This window comes from Scyliorhinus canicula, chromosome 26, assembly GCF_902713615.1.
Source record: "Scyliorhinus canicula chromosome 26, sScyCan1.1, whole genome shotgun sequence".
NCBI lineage: Eukaryota > Metazoa > Chordata > Chondrichthyes > Carcharhiniformes > Scyliorhinidae > Scyliorhinus > Scyliorhinus canicula.
The window spans coordinates 15397185-15413551 of record NC_052171.1 but is presented as its reverse complement, the minus strand read 5'-3'; positions in this window follow the sequence as shown (position 1 = coordinate 15413551).

The following is a 16367-nucleotide window of genomic DNA, read 5'->3' as shown; positions in this document are numbered from 1 at the left end:
GAAAAATCAAATTTACATCGCACCTCATCGGCTTGAAGTATCCCAAAGCACTTCACACACAATCAAAATGCATCGGCTGTCTTCTGGACCAACAAGGTCGTTCTTGCTTATGTCAGCACCATGGTCTCTTTCACTGGACAGGAGCTTCCAGACAGGAGTTTCTTTTCTGCACAGTGGTCTCCTAATTTAAGGATCCCTTTAGGGGGTCTTTGAGGGGGGCTCTCTATTTAGGGGGTCTCCGTGGGGGTCTTCATTGTGGGCGGGGGGGTGGCCCTCGGGTGGACTTTGGGGGGGAACTCCCTTAAAGAGTTACCTCCTTGGCCCACCGCGATGATAAACGCATCAGGGCCACGCATGCCAGGACCTGTTGTGATTCTCGCCCACATGATTTACAGCCCAGAGGGTGGAGAATCGCACGGGCCCGAAGAATATGGGGCGAGATTCTCCGCACTCCCGACGGTGCGGAGAATAGCGTGGCTCGTAAAATTTTACGGCCACGCTGTTCCGACGCCCTCCCGCTATTCTCCCCCCCCCCCCCACGCCCAACTCCCGACACGAATCGCTGCCGCCGTTTTTTTACGGCCGGCAGCGATTCACAGCTGATGGATGGGCCGAGTTCCCAGCCCTTTACGGCTGTTTTTACGAACGGCAAACCCACCTGGTCTGGCCGTTCGTAAAAACGGCCGTAAACTCTCGCTTTTTATAACCATGGCACCGATTGGCACGGCAGTACCACGGCCGTGCCAAGGGTGCCATGGGCCCACGATCGGTGGGCACCGATCGCGGGCAGCGGGCCCGATGCCCGCGCACTATTTGTCCTTCCGCCACCCCGCAGTATCCATTCTCGGGGCGGCTGAGGGGCATCCCGGCCCGCGCATGCGCGGGTTTCGCGCAAATGCGCGATGACGTCATCCGCGTATGCGCGGGTTGGAGTCTTCCAATCCGCGCATGCGCGGCTGACGTCATATGACGCGTCAGCCGGCGCTAACTCTGGCAAGCGGGCTTAACGAAATTCGTTAAGTCCGCGATGCCGGAGTTTACGGCGTCGGGATGCTAGCCCCGACCGGGGACCAGAATCGGTTCCCGGTCGGGAAGGGGGGGCTGGCGTCAAACCCGCCCGGATTTGACGCCAGCCTTACGATTTCTCCCCATATGGGAGAATCTCACCCATGCTGCCTGGCACAGGGTACGAACCTCAATCCTACCGCCCGCGGGACCGGAGGCGCATCGGAAACGGATCGCCGCCTTTTCCTTCACACTGCTGGATTCTCCCCCTCATTGGACACTCCGTTACCGGTGGGGCGAGGCATTCAAGGGATTTGGTGAAGCAGAAGAGGATACTGAGGGGTTTACAATCTTTCCCAAATCCGATTGTTGGATCAACGCAGCTTTTCCCCCACTTTGCTGAAAAGACTGTAGCGAGCAAGGAAGGTCACCTGTCGAATTAAATTCACGTTCACCTACCACTGCATGCTGTTCATCTGACCAAATGCCCAATCTCCCCATGGATTGTCCATGAATATACAAGAACGTAAGAGCTAGATACAGGAGTGGGCAATTCAGCCCCTCGAGTCCGCTTTGCCATTCAATACAATCATGGCTGATCTCCTCTTGGCCTCAAACCAAATTTCCTGCCCATTCTCCGTAACCCTTCACCCCATTACTGATTAAACATCTGTCTATCTCCTCCTTAAATTTACTCAAAGTCCTGGTATCCACAGCACTCTGGGTCATGAATTCCACAGATTCAGGTCCCTTTTCAATCAATAATTTCTCTTCATCTCTGCTTTAAATCAGCTACCCCTTTGTCCCAAGCATTGCTGGTGTCAGGCAATGAATGGAGCTGGGTGAGCTGCTTTTGCACAGTTACTGGGCATTTCGATTCTGATTCAAGAAAATCGACACCAAGTAACCTGCACAGAGGCAGTACCCTACCCATCCCCAGTTACCTGTCTGTAACATGTGGTAGATCTAGGTTTCTTGTATTCATGTCAAATGGCACTGGTTCCCAGAACATTGGACCATTTACACTTTGCAACACAGCTTACAGATGCAGAGTCCTGACTCTGCCATTGATTGAACACTCGTGTAAATTTACTTGTAATGGCCAGAGTACAGGAGGAGGCCATTCGGCCCCTCAAGCCTGTTCCACTGTTTGATTGCTTCCTGGCTGATCTGTATCTTATAGCTCCATCCACCTGCCTTGGCTCCACAATCTCAGAGAGACTCTGGCCTGACAAAAAAAAACTATCAATCTCCGTTTTCCAGTTGACTGCCCGTTCCAACAATTTATTGGTAGAAAAGAGAGTTCCAGATTTCCCTGCCATCTGTGGGATGAAATGCTTTCTGACATCAATCCTGGACTGATCTAGCTCCAATTTAAAGAAGTTCTGGAGTCACCCACCAGCAGAATTTGTTCCTCATTGTCTACCCTACCAAATTTTCCATTCGCCTTAAACACTTCAGTTGGATCACTTGTTCACTGTCGATAATGCAACCAGGGTTGCAGGTAGGTAGATTTAATATCAAGGCACCCAAACCCGATGCACTCTGCCGTGTAAAACAAAGGCAGCCAGCACCTGCGAATATCACCAATGTTCCCTCTAATTTCCCCCCGTTGTGCACAGTCTGTCTGTTGTTGTTTCCAGATTGCCGCACACCACACTCTTGCACAGCTTTCAGAGAGCACTGAATACCGCCGCCAAGTCACACGCCATCCAAACTTGGAAGCCTGACGCCTGACTTGAAAATGTAGACTGCATTGTGGTACTTTGGGACTTGTATAATGATGGAAATGATACTTGAAACTTGTACATCTGATGTGCTAAATGTAATTTTACCAAGATGTAAATTTTGAATTTAAACTTGGCTTTTCACAGTACCTTCATTGCAGTGTCAATGTAAGCCTACTTGTGACAACATAAGATTATTATTATTGACTGTTCCTTCATCGTTGCGGAGTCCAAATCCTGGAACTCTCTCACAGCACTGTTGCAGTCCCCTCATCAGTAAAGGTTCAGCGGCACATGGACAGGTTATTATAAAGATCTGCTCCTTGTATACCATGATGCGGGGAGCTGATTTTGTTTTTAATACAGAATTACTTGCATCACTGCATTCCAGGGTGATGCATACATCTGACATCTCCACCACACCTCCCTGCGAAAGGAGGTCTACTTGATCATCATTCAAATCCATATCTCCATGAATAAATTTCTTATCAACAAGTTTGTCTGCATAGACAACCTCATCGTACCATTACATAATGCGCTGCGTTTTCTCGGGCTCCAGTCAAGTTATGTCATTCTGAACACTTGCTGAACACAAATGACATTCACCCTAATATGGTGAAGGTCTAAACTTCACAAAATTGTGCATTTCCAATTAGTGCCATGTTGTTAATAGAATTTCAATGCTAATAATTTCACTGTTGACCACAATGAAAGACTGACTTTCATTTAATGTGGCACCTCTCCATATCTGCCTGTGTCTAATTTTCATAATGAAATACACACATCACAGCAAGTGAGACTGCAGTTACTGTGGACAGGAGCTGTCAAGATCTCCAATCTTTCCCTGGTACCTGTTATTGCTAAACTGATAACGGATGATTGGTAGAGACAGGCTACATATCGTATTATGCATCGGAATCTATAAACATTGGAATCAGTTGCAAAACAGGTCTTTACCTTTATGCAGTTTCACTGAATGAAGAAGTCGTGTCACTCCAACCAACTGGTCGTCCCTCTGTCACTAACATCTTGGAAAGGAAACATGGGGCAGCGCGGTAGCATTGTGGATAGCACAATGACTTCACAGCTCCAGGGTCCCAGGTTCGATTCCGGCTTGGGTCACTGTCTGTGCGGAGTCTGCACATCCTCCCCATGTGTGCGTGGGTTTCCTCCGGGTGCTCCGGTTTCCTCCCACAGTCCAAAGATGTGCAAGTTAGGTGGATTGGACATGATAAAGTGCCCTTGGTGTCCAAAATTGCCCTTAGTGTTGGGTGGGGTTACTGGGTTATGGGGATCGGGTGGCGGTGTTAACCTTGGGTAGGGTGCTCTTTCCAGGAGCCGGTGCAGACTCGATGGGCCGAATGGCCTCCTTCTGCACTGTAAATTCTATGATGATCTATGATTAGAAAGAAACAGCAATCGGGATGAAATGGAGAACTGCTGGCCATTCAAAGAAGTTACAGGACTTTCGAATAACACTTCATCGAATTCCGTGAATTATTTCCTCCATCCATTACAGAAGTATGTCTTACAAATGAAACTTCCAGTCACCATAAAAACTATTATATATCTGATCATTCGTCAAGGACCCTAAAGTGATAAATAAGCTTAGTTTGGCCATAGCTTCTCATCGATGAAAGATTGATTTTTTTACTGGGTGAAGTCCGACGTTTGTCTTCTTTTGTAGCACTGTATCTTTTGAGTGGCAGGTGCCACAATCAAGAGATCCTTTGCAAGTTGTTAACAAATCTTTGTCGGTAGTCATTTTGTTAAATGAGCTAAGATTGGTATTCGATTGTATTCCATTTCATCCTCATCGCTGTTGTCAACTGTGCCCCTTTCCAAGATGTCAGTGACAGAGGTCCGACCAGCGGTTTGAAGTGGCACCACTTCTTCACTCAGTGAAACTGCATAAAGGTGAAGACCTGTTTTGCAACTCAATTGCAATATTTACAGACTCCAATGATAATACGATATGTAGCCTGTCTCCATCAATCATTCGTTATCAGTTTCGCGATAACAGGTACCAGGGAACGATTGGAGATCTTGACAGCTCCTGCCCACAGTAACTGCAGCCTCACTAGCTGTGATGTGTGTATCTCATTATGAAAATTAGACACAAGGAGATATGGAGAGGTGCCACTTTAAATGAGAGTCGTTCTTTCATTGTGGTCAACATTGGAATTATTAGCATTAAGATTCTATTACCATGGCACTAATTGAAAATGCACAATGTTGTGAAGTTTAAACCTTTATCATATTAGGGTGAATGTCATTTGTGTTCATCAAGTATTCAGAGTGACATAACTTGACTGGGTACCGAGAAAACGCAGCGCATTATGTAATGATATGATTAGGCTGTCTGTGCAGACAAACTTTATGTTAAGAAATTTATTCATGGAGATATGGATTTGAATGATGATCAAGCAGACCTCCTTTCGAAGGGAGGTGTGGTGGAGATGTCAGATGTCACCCTGGAATGCAGCAATGCAAGTAATTCTATATTAAAAACAAAATCAGCTCCCCACACCATGGTACTCAAGGAGTTTTTATAACCTGTCCATGTGCCGCTGAACCTTTACTGGCGAGGCGACTGCAACAGAGACAGAGAAAGTTCCAGGATTTGGACTTAGCAACTGTAATAATCCACAGGAGGCAGGAATCCCGTCACCACACCAATATTTATTGCCAATAACTAGATACAAGAGCAGCTCCAAACAGTGCTGCTAGCATTCCAGTCAACTTAAGACTGCCTCACAAAGCCCACACAGGTGCTTACATGGGCCCCCTCAATGAGCTATCATTGAGGGAGCTCATACTCCAATTGGCCAACCAATAATGCTAATTGGAGGTCATTACAGCAACAATGAAGGAACAGTCAAGTTTGGACGGTGTGTGACTTGACGGTGGTCTCTGTAATTTGTGCAGGATTGCGGCAATCTGGAAACGATAGCTGGAGGTAGCAATAACAGGTATCAGGGAAATATTTGAAGTCTTGAAAGCTCCAGGATTTGCAATTGGGGTTATCAAATTCCTTCCGAAGCAGATAAATGCCCAAATATGCCTGAAACTGACAAAAGTTGCATTTTTTAAAAAACATTCATCCAAGGGACGTGGACGTTGCAGGCAAGGCCATCCCTAATTTTCCTTGATCTGTGTGGCTTGCTGGGCCCATGTCAGTGGGTGGGAGAGAGGGGGGGGGCAGTGTTGAGAAACCCATATTGTGTGGGTTTGAAGTCACATGTGGGCCAGGGTGTGTTTGGTCCGAACGAGAACGGTGAGACAGAGACATCTCGACAGTGCGGAAGGATGTTCCAAATTACAGGGGGACATAGATAAGCTGCAGAGCTGGGCTGAGAGGTGACAAATGGAGTTTAATGCAGAAAGGTGTGAGGTGATTCATTTTGGAAGGAATAACAGGAATACAGAGTACTGGGCTAATGGTAAGATTCTTGGTCGTGTGGATGAGCAGAGAGATCTCGGTGTCCATGTACATAGATCCCTGAAAGTTGCCACCCAGGTTGAGAGGGTTGTGCCATAGTCCCAGATGACCATAGGCTGCTTTCCCCTTTGAGGGGGAGAGCTGACTGGTGATGATTTAACCTGAGGATCACCACACATCAGGCGAGGGGAAAAGTTGAGAAGGTGGGCCTACATGAATAACCTCAGCCATTGCAGGAAATGAACCCACACTGCTGGCCTTGCTCTGCCTCACAAATCAGGGGTGGGATTCTCTGAAAATAGGGCTATGTCCCCATGCCGGCGGGAAAACAACGCCAACGACTCCAGCGTCAAGAGCCCGCCAAAGTGAGGAATTCCCACCTTTCTAGGGGGCTGGGTTACCGCCGGAGTCGTCTCCACTGCTCCAGCCGGCGGCGAAGGGGCAACACGGGTTTGCGCATGCGCGGTACGGCCGGCATGACCTTACGCATGCGCGGACCGGCCGGTGTATTTCCGTGCATGCGCGGGGATTCCCTTCTCCGTGCCGGCCCCCAGGCAATATGGCGGAGCCCCACGGGGGACCCCTGTGGAGGAAAGACGGCCCCCTACGAAACCAGCCCGCCTGCAGATCGGTAGGCCCCGATCACGCACCAGGACACTGTGCCCCCCCCCCCCCCGGGTGGTATTTCCCCGCGTCCCCCCAGGACCAACCCCCCCCCCGGGGATTCTCCGACCCTGTGCGGGGGCGGAGAATCCCAGCTCAGATGTCCAGCTCACTGAGCTGAACCGGCCTGAGGCACAGAAGGTAGACAATTGGCTGGGGAGTGTAGAAAATGGGGCCACAGTCTCAGCATAAAGGCTCAGCCATTGAAGACTGAGATGAGTGAAAATTTGTTCACTCAAAGGGTTGTGAATCTTTGGATTCTCCAGCCCAGAGAGCTGTGTATATGCAGCCATTGAGTATAGTCAAAACTGGGATTGAGTGGTTTTTGTTCTGGAATTAAGGGATAAGAAGAAAATGCAGTTTCGTGATTTGAGATATGTTGCACAAACACCCCCTTTCATGCTGAACCAAAGATACAAACATCCCTTTTTTTCTGTCAAACAGAAGACACATACACGATCCTGCTGTCCACGATACACCCACTGTTCTCACACGTGAACAACGGTTTGATCTACCAGCCAGTCCCTGCACATGCCTTACAATGGGATGGGATTTTCTGGCTGTTCGCACTGGTGGGATCAAGAGGTCTGACTGACCGCAGGTTTTGCAGCGGTGAGGGCATTCAACCGGAATCCCACCACCGGACAATGGCAAGCCGTCCTCCTGGTGTAGATGGTGGGTCATTCTCTCCTCCTTGGCACCTTTGTGCTGTCCCTCCAATTTGTTTGGTCAGAGCTCGCACAGCTCGGTTTGTTGTGCATCTTCAAATGTACACGCCGCAGAGGAGGACAAAATTACAGCCCATTGTCTTGGGTCCCTGAATGCAACACTGGCACATTGACTGTTCTTCTGGGCAATGTTCTTTGAGAGAGTTTTGTTCCAATAGCCCCTTTTGCCTTGGTAACTGTTGTTGTTCCATTGCAGATGTTGGGGACTCTTGGACCTCTGGGATTGACAGTAGTTCCATCCTCGCTGGCGAGATCCCTTCCCCAAGACGATCCAATTGCTGTAAAGGAACAGCCACTTCCGTTGAGCAGATAGGCCTGTCGATGCGCCTGCATATCTGGTTGAGTTTTCTCCACTCCCATTTTGAGGTGCCACTTGTGGAATGGTGGGTCATTCTCTCACTCCTTGGCACCTTTGTGCTGTCCATCAAATTTGTTTGGGTCAGATGTCGCACAGCTCGGTTCATTGACGACTTTGGTTTGTCACGCATCTTCAAATGTACAGACTCAGCTGCAATCTTGCCCTTCGAGGCTTCCGGTTCAGCTCTAATGTGAACGTTTTCCTGCAGAAGATTCACCTTCAGCTCATGCATCTCATTGCACTGATGTGGTTTGCAACCATCTTGTGGTTTATCTGAATACGGACTCCCTCTCTCAAAGATCTTTTGTTGCCCTTATTCGGTTGACACATTCAGAGTCACCAGCCTAAGCTTTAGGCTTGTTTCAGCTGAGGTGGAATGCCCCATCCATATTCTGGAATTTACTTGTGATCTCCCTTCTTCCCATGAATTAGGCTGTCAGACTAGTTTGTCTTCTTGGTATCAGTCTTGTGCTATCCTAGAGCCTCAATCTTACCTTTGAGGGCTTCGATTTTGGATCACCACGTTCAGTCACTTCACGCAGATGTGTGAAGGTCACTCTGTTGAACAATGCACCAGTGTCTATCTGACATCTCTTGTCCACTTGACACTTTTTCTCTGTGGTTATCATCGTTACAGTGCCAAATTGTGCTGCCTATGGACTTGACTGAACAATCCTGCAAAGTTCTTCATCAGACTTGCTTGCTGCCATCTCCCCTGTGGCCATCTGTGCATTCTTATTACGCCTTTTTTCTGGTCAAACACTTGAGTCCAAAATGATTTTACGCCTTTGTGGTTAAAACACTGATCTCCCCATGCTGGCAGTCCTTCTTTTCCTGTGCATGGTGCCTTCCACAGTATTTGCAACCTGCCCTTTGTCTGGGATTGCTCAATTCTTTGGAACGTCTCTCAACACAATGCATCAGTTGGGCTGCTCTACCGTAAAGGTGCTCTCACTGTTGTTTCACAACTTCCGCATTTCAACATGCTTCTCTTGCTTTCATTCGCACCAGTCTCTCATGTTGCCTCACAGCTCCAGGATCCCTAACTCAATTCCGGCCTCGGGTGACTATGTGGAGTTTACACTTTCTCCCAGTGTCTGGGTGAGTTTCCTACGGGTGCTCCGGTTTCCACAGTTCAAAGATGTGCAAGTTAGGTGGATTGGCCATGATAAATAGTAGTGTCCAAAAAGTTGGGCGGATTTACGGGTATAGGGTGGTGGTGTGGGTGTAAGCGGGGTGCCCTTTCCAAGGGCCTGTGCAGAATCGATGGGCCAAGTGGCCTCCTTCTGCACTGTAAATTTTATGATGACTTGCTCCCATCCAGGAGTCAAGCATGTACTAAGCCTTCCTTAAACAGATAATTTCTTAGCTTCCAAATTCACATGATTCTGTCGCTGTGTTACTACCGTGACATATCATTCAATTTTCATTTTTTTCTTTGAACTCTAATGTTGAATACATAACATTCATATGTAACATTCATATGTAACATTCATTCAGGATTCAGAATGTACATTCAAGGCTTTTAAACTCTCTGTTGTGTTTTTTCTTTGTTAGATTTGGGATGGTTTGAACTTTGTAGCAGTTCCTCTCCAACAGTGTTAACAGTTTGGATACTCCAATGATCAGGCTTGTTCAGTAAGTCTGTTGCAATCTCATTTTTTTCATCAGAAGTGGAAAAATCACCACATTTACCACGCATCACTGTCCAATGCAACAGGAGTTGGCATTAGAAAAGTTACAGCAGCCAATGTTACTCATTCAGGTGGCACAGTGGTTAGCACTGCTACCTCACAGCGCCAGAGACGCGGATTCAATTCCCGCCTTGGGTAACTGTCTGTGTGAAGTTTACTTTCTCCCTGTGTCTGCATTGGTTTCCAGTTTCCTCCCACAGTCCAAGCATGTGCATATTGTATGGATTAGCCATGCTAAAATTGCCCCTTAGTGTCCAAAGACGTGCAGGTTAGGTGGGGTTATGGGGAAGGCGGCGGGGGTGAAGTGGGCCGAGGTGCTCTTTTGGAGGGTTGGTGAAAACTCAATGAGCCGAATAGCTACCTTCTGCACTGTTAGGATTGTATGAGTAATTCACTTGCTGTCTTTGTCCATCTTTCCTTTTTCTCTGCAGCCTGTGTGTGTTTTTCTTTTTGTCTGTATTCCTTTGTTCTTTTGAGTAGCCTTTTGCAGATTCTGAACCTTTCTACATTCCTGGCCTTTTGGTGTCTTCTCTGCTCCTTTCGCCAGGTCCAAAAATCTTTTTTCCCCCCACTCTCTCCTGACACCATGGGCTGAGTTTCAGGCACTTCATGCCGCTGGAAGCTTCCAGTCCCTCTGAAGACCCACCCCACACCCACAGTTTCTGGCGGTGTGGCCAGCAAACAACCATAGAAATCAACAAGACTGGAAGATCCTCCCGGCGGCCAATGTAAAGCCACCATAAAACACGGGGGCTTTTGCAGTGGGTGGGGAGGGGGTTTGGGGACGTTCATCACACCCAATGTTGCCAGTTGAAGGATGGCTGTATTTTTCCAGTGTGTCTCTGGGATGCTTTTTTTCAACTGATCTTGGAATGTCTCTTTCCACTGCTCCCCCAGAAGTGTCAATCAGTCTAGTTACATTTCAACACCACACATAAGGTGTCCCGAGATCAGCCATGGTCTGACTGAATGGTGGAACAGTCTTGAAGGGTGAAATGGCCTTCTTCAGATGCTATTCCCTGTGCCTCGGTGCAACTCCCACGCTAGTGTCAGCATCAAGAGCTCTTGTCAATGTGACGCCCACAAATACCTTGAGGGAAATTGGCACAAGGAAAGCGTGGATTCCGAGGTGACCAGTTTCACAGTCAAACAGCCAGGACGCGCTGAAGCAGGAGCTAAAAGCAACACCAGAACAAGACTTCGTCCTCACTCGCGGGAGCTCGCGTCGAGAAGTTGTCAAGCAGAAAGGTATTGTCTTCAGTGCCTGAAACTGTTCTTTGTCTTTGTCAAAGTCATGAAAGCTAAAAAATGATTATCTCAAACTGTGCAAACAACAACCAGTCGGAGGATTCATTTGTCACAAAGATGTGAGGGAGAGATACCTTATCTGTCAATAAACATGAAAATACAGGGAAAAAGGCACAGCAAAGTGTGGAGGCAGTCTGCCATTCTACTCTGGAGGAAAATTTATGAGTTGAACCCATCAAACAAAACAGCTGAGGGCTGAATCGACGGAATATCAACCCCAGCTGTTAAGTCCAAAGGCAAATGACAAACCAGTCTTTCCACAGGGCAGGGTGATGTCCATGAGATATGCCAGAGCACATACGCAAATACCCGATTGTCTTATTTGATCGAATCCACCTGAATTAATTCACAATCTGACGGGGGATCTGATTGTAGCAAGATAGAGCAGCTGATTGCATATACATGGCAATGCCTACCCACGCACATCATCCACAACATTCTGATGCCATCTAGTGGCTTGTCTCCAAAACCTAGCCTGCCCAAGTCTAGATTATTCCACAGGCACTTTTTTCATCCCAGCCCTGGGTCACTGTCTGAGTGGAGTTTGCACATTCTCCCCGTGTCTGCGTGGGTTTCACCCCCACAACCCAAAGATGGCAGGTTAGGTTATTGGTCACACTAAATTACCCCTCAATTGGAAAAAAAATAATAATTGGGTTCTCTAAATTTAAAATTTTAAAAATAGAGTCTGTACTGGTCAAAAACAACCACCTAACTATTCTAATCCCATTTCCCAGCACTTGGCCCATAATATTGTAATACTTGGCATCACGAGTGCACGTCTAAATACTTCTTAAATGTTATGAGGGTCTCTGCCTTTCAGGCAGCGAGTTCCAAACTCACTCCACCCTCTGGGTAAAAAGGTTTTCCCTCACATCCCCTCTACCACCCTGCTCCTTATAGATTTATAGAGAAATACAGCACAGAACAGGCCCTTCGACCCACGATGTTGTGCCGAACTTTTGTCCTAGGTTAATCATAGAATTTTGGACACTAAGGGCAATTTATCATGACCAATCCACCCAACCTGCACATCTTTGGACTCTGGGAGGAAACCGGAGCACCCGGAGGAAACCCATGCACACACGGGGAGGATGTGCAGACTCCACACAGACATCTTAAATCTATGCCCCCTGGTCCTTGATCCCTCCACCAAGGGGAAGGGTTTCTTCCTGCCTACTCTATGCCCCTTGTAATTTTATGCATCTCATTCATGTCCCCCCTCAGTCTCCTCTGTTCCAAAGAAAACAATCCAAGTCTATCCAATTTCTCTTCCGCCCAGGCAACATTCTGGTAAATCTCCTCTGCACCCTTTCCATTGCAATCACATCCCTCCTATAATATTGATTCAGGAACTGCACACAATACTCTATCTGTGGCCCAACAAACATTTTATGCAATTTCAGCATAACCTTCCTGCTCTTAAACTCTATACCTCGGCTAATAAAGGCAAGTATACCAAATGCCTTCTTAACCACTGTATCCACCTGCTCTGCTCCCTTCAGGAACCAGTGTACATGCACACCAATGCCCCTCTGATCTTCAGTGCTTCCCAGGGTGCTGCATTTGTCATGCGTTCCCTTGCCTTGTTTGTCCTGCCCAATTACATCACCTCATGCTTATCGGGATTGAATTCCATTTGTTACTGATCAGCCCACCTGATCAGCCCATCTACATCCTCCTATAAATCGAATGCTATCCTCCTCACTATTTACCACCCCACCAATTTCTGTATCATCCACAAACGTACCCATCAACCCTCCTACATTCACATCTAAATAATTTGGATAAACCACAAAGGCCCCAACACTGCAAGACCCCAATGAACACAGGTTTCCAGTAACCCCCCCCCCCCCCCCCCTCCCTCCCCGGGGCCATCACCCTCTGTTTCCTGCTGCTCAGCCAATTCTGGATCCAGTTTGCCAAATTTCCTTCGATCCCATGAGCTTTTATCTTTGCCATCAGTCTCCCATGTGGGACCTTACCAAAAGATTTGCTGAAGTCCCAGTAGGCTACGTCAAATGCCATTCCCTCATATACACACCTGGTCACCTCTTCGAAAAATTCAACCAAGTTGGGCAGACATGACCTCCTCATAACAAAACCAGGCTGACCGTTCTTGATTAATCCCGGCCTCTCCAAATGCAGATTAATTCTCTCTCAGAATTGCTTCCAATAGTTTTCCCACCACTGAGGTTAGATTGATTGGCCTGTAGTTTCCTGGTTTATCCCTTCCTCCCTTCTTGAATAATGGTACCACATTGGCTATCCTCCAGTCCCCCGGCACCTCTCTTATCACAAGAGAGGAATTGAAAATTGCCAGTGCCTCTGCTATTTCCTCCCTTGCCTCCCTCAACAGCCTGGGATACATTTCATCCGACCCTGGCTATTTGTCTACTTTTAAGCCTGCCAGACCACTCACAACCTCCTATCTGCTATGTTAATCTCTTCAATTTTATGACAGAAGGACTCCCTGATTTCTATACCCACACTGTCCCTCTCACACATGAACACTGACAGAAAGTATTCATTCAAAACTCAACCTACATCCTCTGGCTCCACAAAATAATCACCACTGTGGTCCTTAATGGGCCCTTCCTCTTTCCCAAGTTATCCTTTTGTCCTTAATGTACTTATAAACAAATTGGGATTTTCCTTCTCTGAAATTTGCCGACACATCTACTTTTCTATTTCTCTCAGACTGTGAGGGGACCTAATGAACACTCCCAGCAAGGTGATTGCTCCTTTTGTAAAAAAAAAGTTCTACGCATATGGTTTCAGTTGAAGAGCCTTCTGAGATGTTGTCCCTCCTTCCTGCTGTAATTGATTCCCTGATAAAAATTGTGACACCCCCCTCCTCGTCTACCTCCTTCCCTATCTCACCTAAGTCTTGGAACATTGAGCTTCCAATATGCCCCTCTCTCAACCATGTCTCAATGACAGCAATTACATCATACCCCCATGTTTCAATTTCTGGCCACAATTCATCTACCTTGTTCGTCAGACTCTTTGCGTTTAAGTAAATACCATCCAATCTTGCCACACTCCTCTTTGACTTAGCTGGTCATGACATTATACCTTCCTGACTTGATGCCACTTCTAATTTTGGCTGTGTATCTATCCCTGGTGAACCTTCTATCAGGATCCCGGGCCCCTGCCAAGTTAATTTAAACCTTTCCCAACAGCACGAGCAAACCTACCTGCAAGGACACTGGTTCCACTTTGGTTCAGGAGCAAACCGTCCACCTTGCACAGGTCCCACCATCCCCAAAAGTGGTCCCAATGTCCCAGAAATCTAAAGCCATCCCTTTCAGCACCATTTCCCCAGCCACGCGTTCATCTGGACTAACTTCCTATTCCTACACTCACTTCCACGTGGCAGCACACGTAATCCAGAGACCTTCTGGGTCCTCTTTTTTAATCTCCTTCTCAGCTCCCTAAATTCTGCTTTCAGGATTTCATCCTTTTTTCTGCCTAGATCTTTGGTACCAATGTCAAACACTCCCAGGGCAGGTACAGCACGGGGTTAGATATTGAGTAAAGCTCCCTCTCCACTGTTCCCATCAAACACTCCCAGGACAGGTATACCACAGGGCTAGATACAGAGTAAAGCTCCCTCTATACTGTCCCTATCAAACACTCCCAGGACAGGTACAACACGGGGTTAGATACAGAGTATCTCCACACTGTCCCCATGAAACACTTCCCAGGCAGTGATGCACCATCAATTGGACTTGAGTCGTGAAGTAGTTCCAAACAACAGGCTTTAATACACTAGATGTGTGCCCGGCAGTAGACGGACAGAGAAAGGCTGACTGCCAGCCGGTACGGGTTCTTATACACCGCCTAGTAGGCGGGGCTACCAACCTCTCAGCCAATTGGTGGGTAGTCACATGACTAGCCTCAGCCAATTGGCAGAGAGGCACATGACTTGCCTGAGTCAATGGGCAGCGAGTCTTCTGCACCAATGGCAGCATGGTTCTAAGGAACAGTAAACTCCCTAGTCATACTACCACAGGCAGGTGCAGCAGAGGGTTAGATACAGAGTATATCTCCCTCTACACTGTCCTCATCAAACATCCCCAGGACAGTTACAGCACGGGGTGGCCCTGCCCAGTCTCTAGCCACCTTCTCACCTCATTGAGCCGACAGCATTGCAGCCCTGGTCACTCACAAGAGGGTCAAGCTGATTTTTGGTGCTGCTTCTCCAGGTCCTTCTTGATTGACCCCTTGACAACCTTATATTTAATTTATTCTCCCCAGAAAAGTCCTAATCCATCATAAATCAATTTCACCGCTTGAAGCCATAACCTTAAATTAATTTTGCTTGGCTGTATTTGATGTGTGATTGTCCCATCATTTTATTAACCCTACATCTTCATTTCATTAATTCTGTAATCTTTTTCCTAATTTATTAAATGCATTTAACTGAAATTTTATTTGCTGCTGCTTTCCAAATTCTGTTTTAAATTTCATCCATCACCCATCTTCATCTTATTCCCTTTTCTCAGTCCCATTTTTATTTTCAAATGTCCCAGACTGTTGCTTCCCTCACCATCTCCAGACCTCTTCACCCTTCAACACCGACTTCTCTTTACCTCATCCCCTCCTTATCTCCCCCTATATATATTACAATATAACATAGATATCTATGAGAGAGAGAGAGTCACACACACACACACTAAGAAAGAGAGAGGCAAAGAGAGACAGACAGAAAGAGACTCAAAATGAGAGATACATGCACACTGGCAAACAACAGAAAGACATGTCAATCGATACAGACAGGTTTAACCAGGAAGGAGCAAATTCAAATAAAGATGACAGCTTATAAAACCATATCAATGCTTTTGTAATGAGTTTGAATATTTTAGAGAAGAACCATTGTCACCTCAAAACAAATATTTGCTGGTTTGTGTTAAACCTCCAGTCTTGACACTCAGTCCTGTACACCAATGCACATAAATCTTCGCTGCACCCATTTAAAAAAAACAAGGAGCCCACATATTTGTTTTGTTGCTGAGAATCTTGGATCTATGAGATTCTACAAATCTATTAAATTCAAATGGCGGTGGGGGGGGGGGGGGGGGGTGTTGGACTGAGGTGTCTGACGAGATTTGGAAAACTGGTTTTGTTAGTTTGCATTCAGAACGGTGGGGAACCCATACAATTACTGCACCTCAGGAAAAAAGGTAGTGTGATAGAACAAAAGATGACCTCAAAATGTATGACTAATCAGTTGCACAATTGTCTTACTTTCTATTGCCAGGAGCAGCTCCCCAGAGCTCTCAGGGCAGCCTCTACATACACCAAGTTGCACTTGAAGCCCAGTTACCGGTGTTGTGTCGGCAGACTTGAGCATCCATCTGGCGCGTCCAAAGATTTCACGGACTGCAACCCCCTATCCCTGACGGCACTGCAGCAGCACCCTCACCACATCATGTG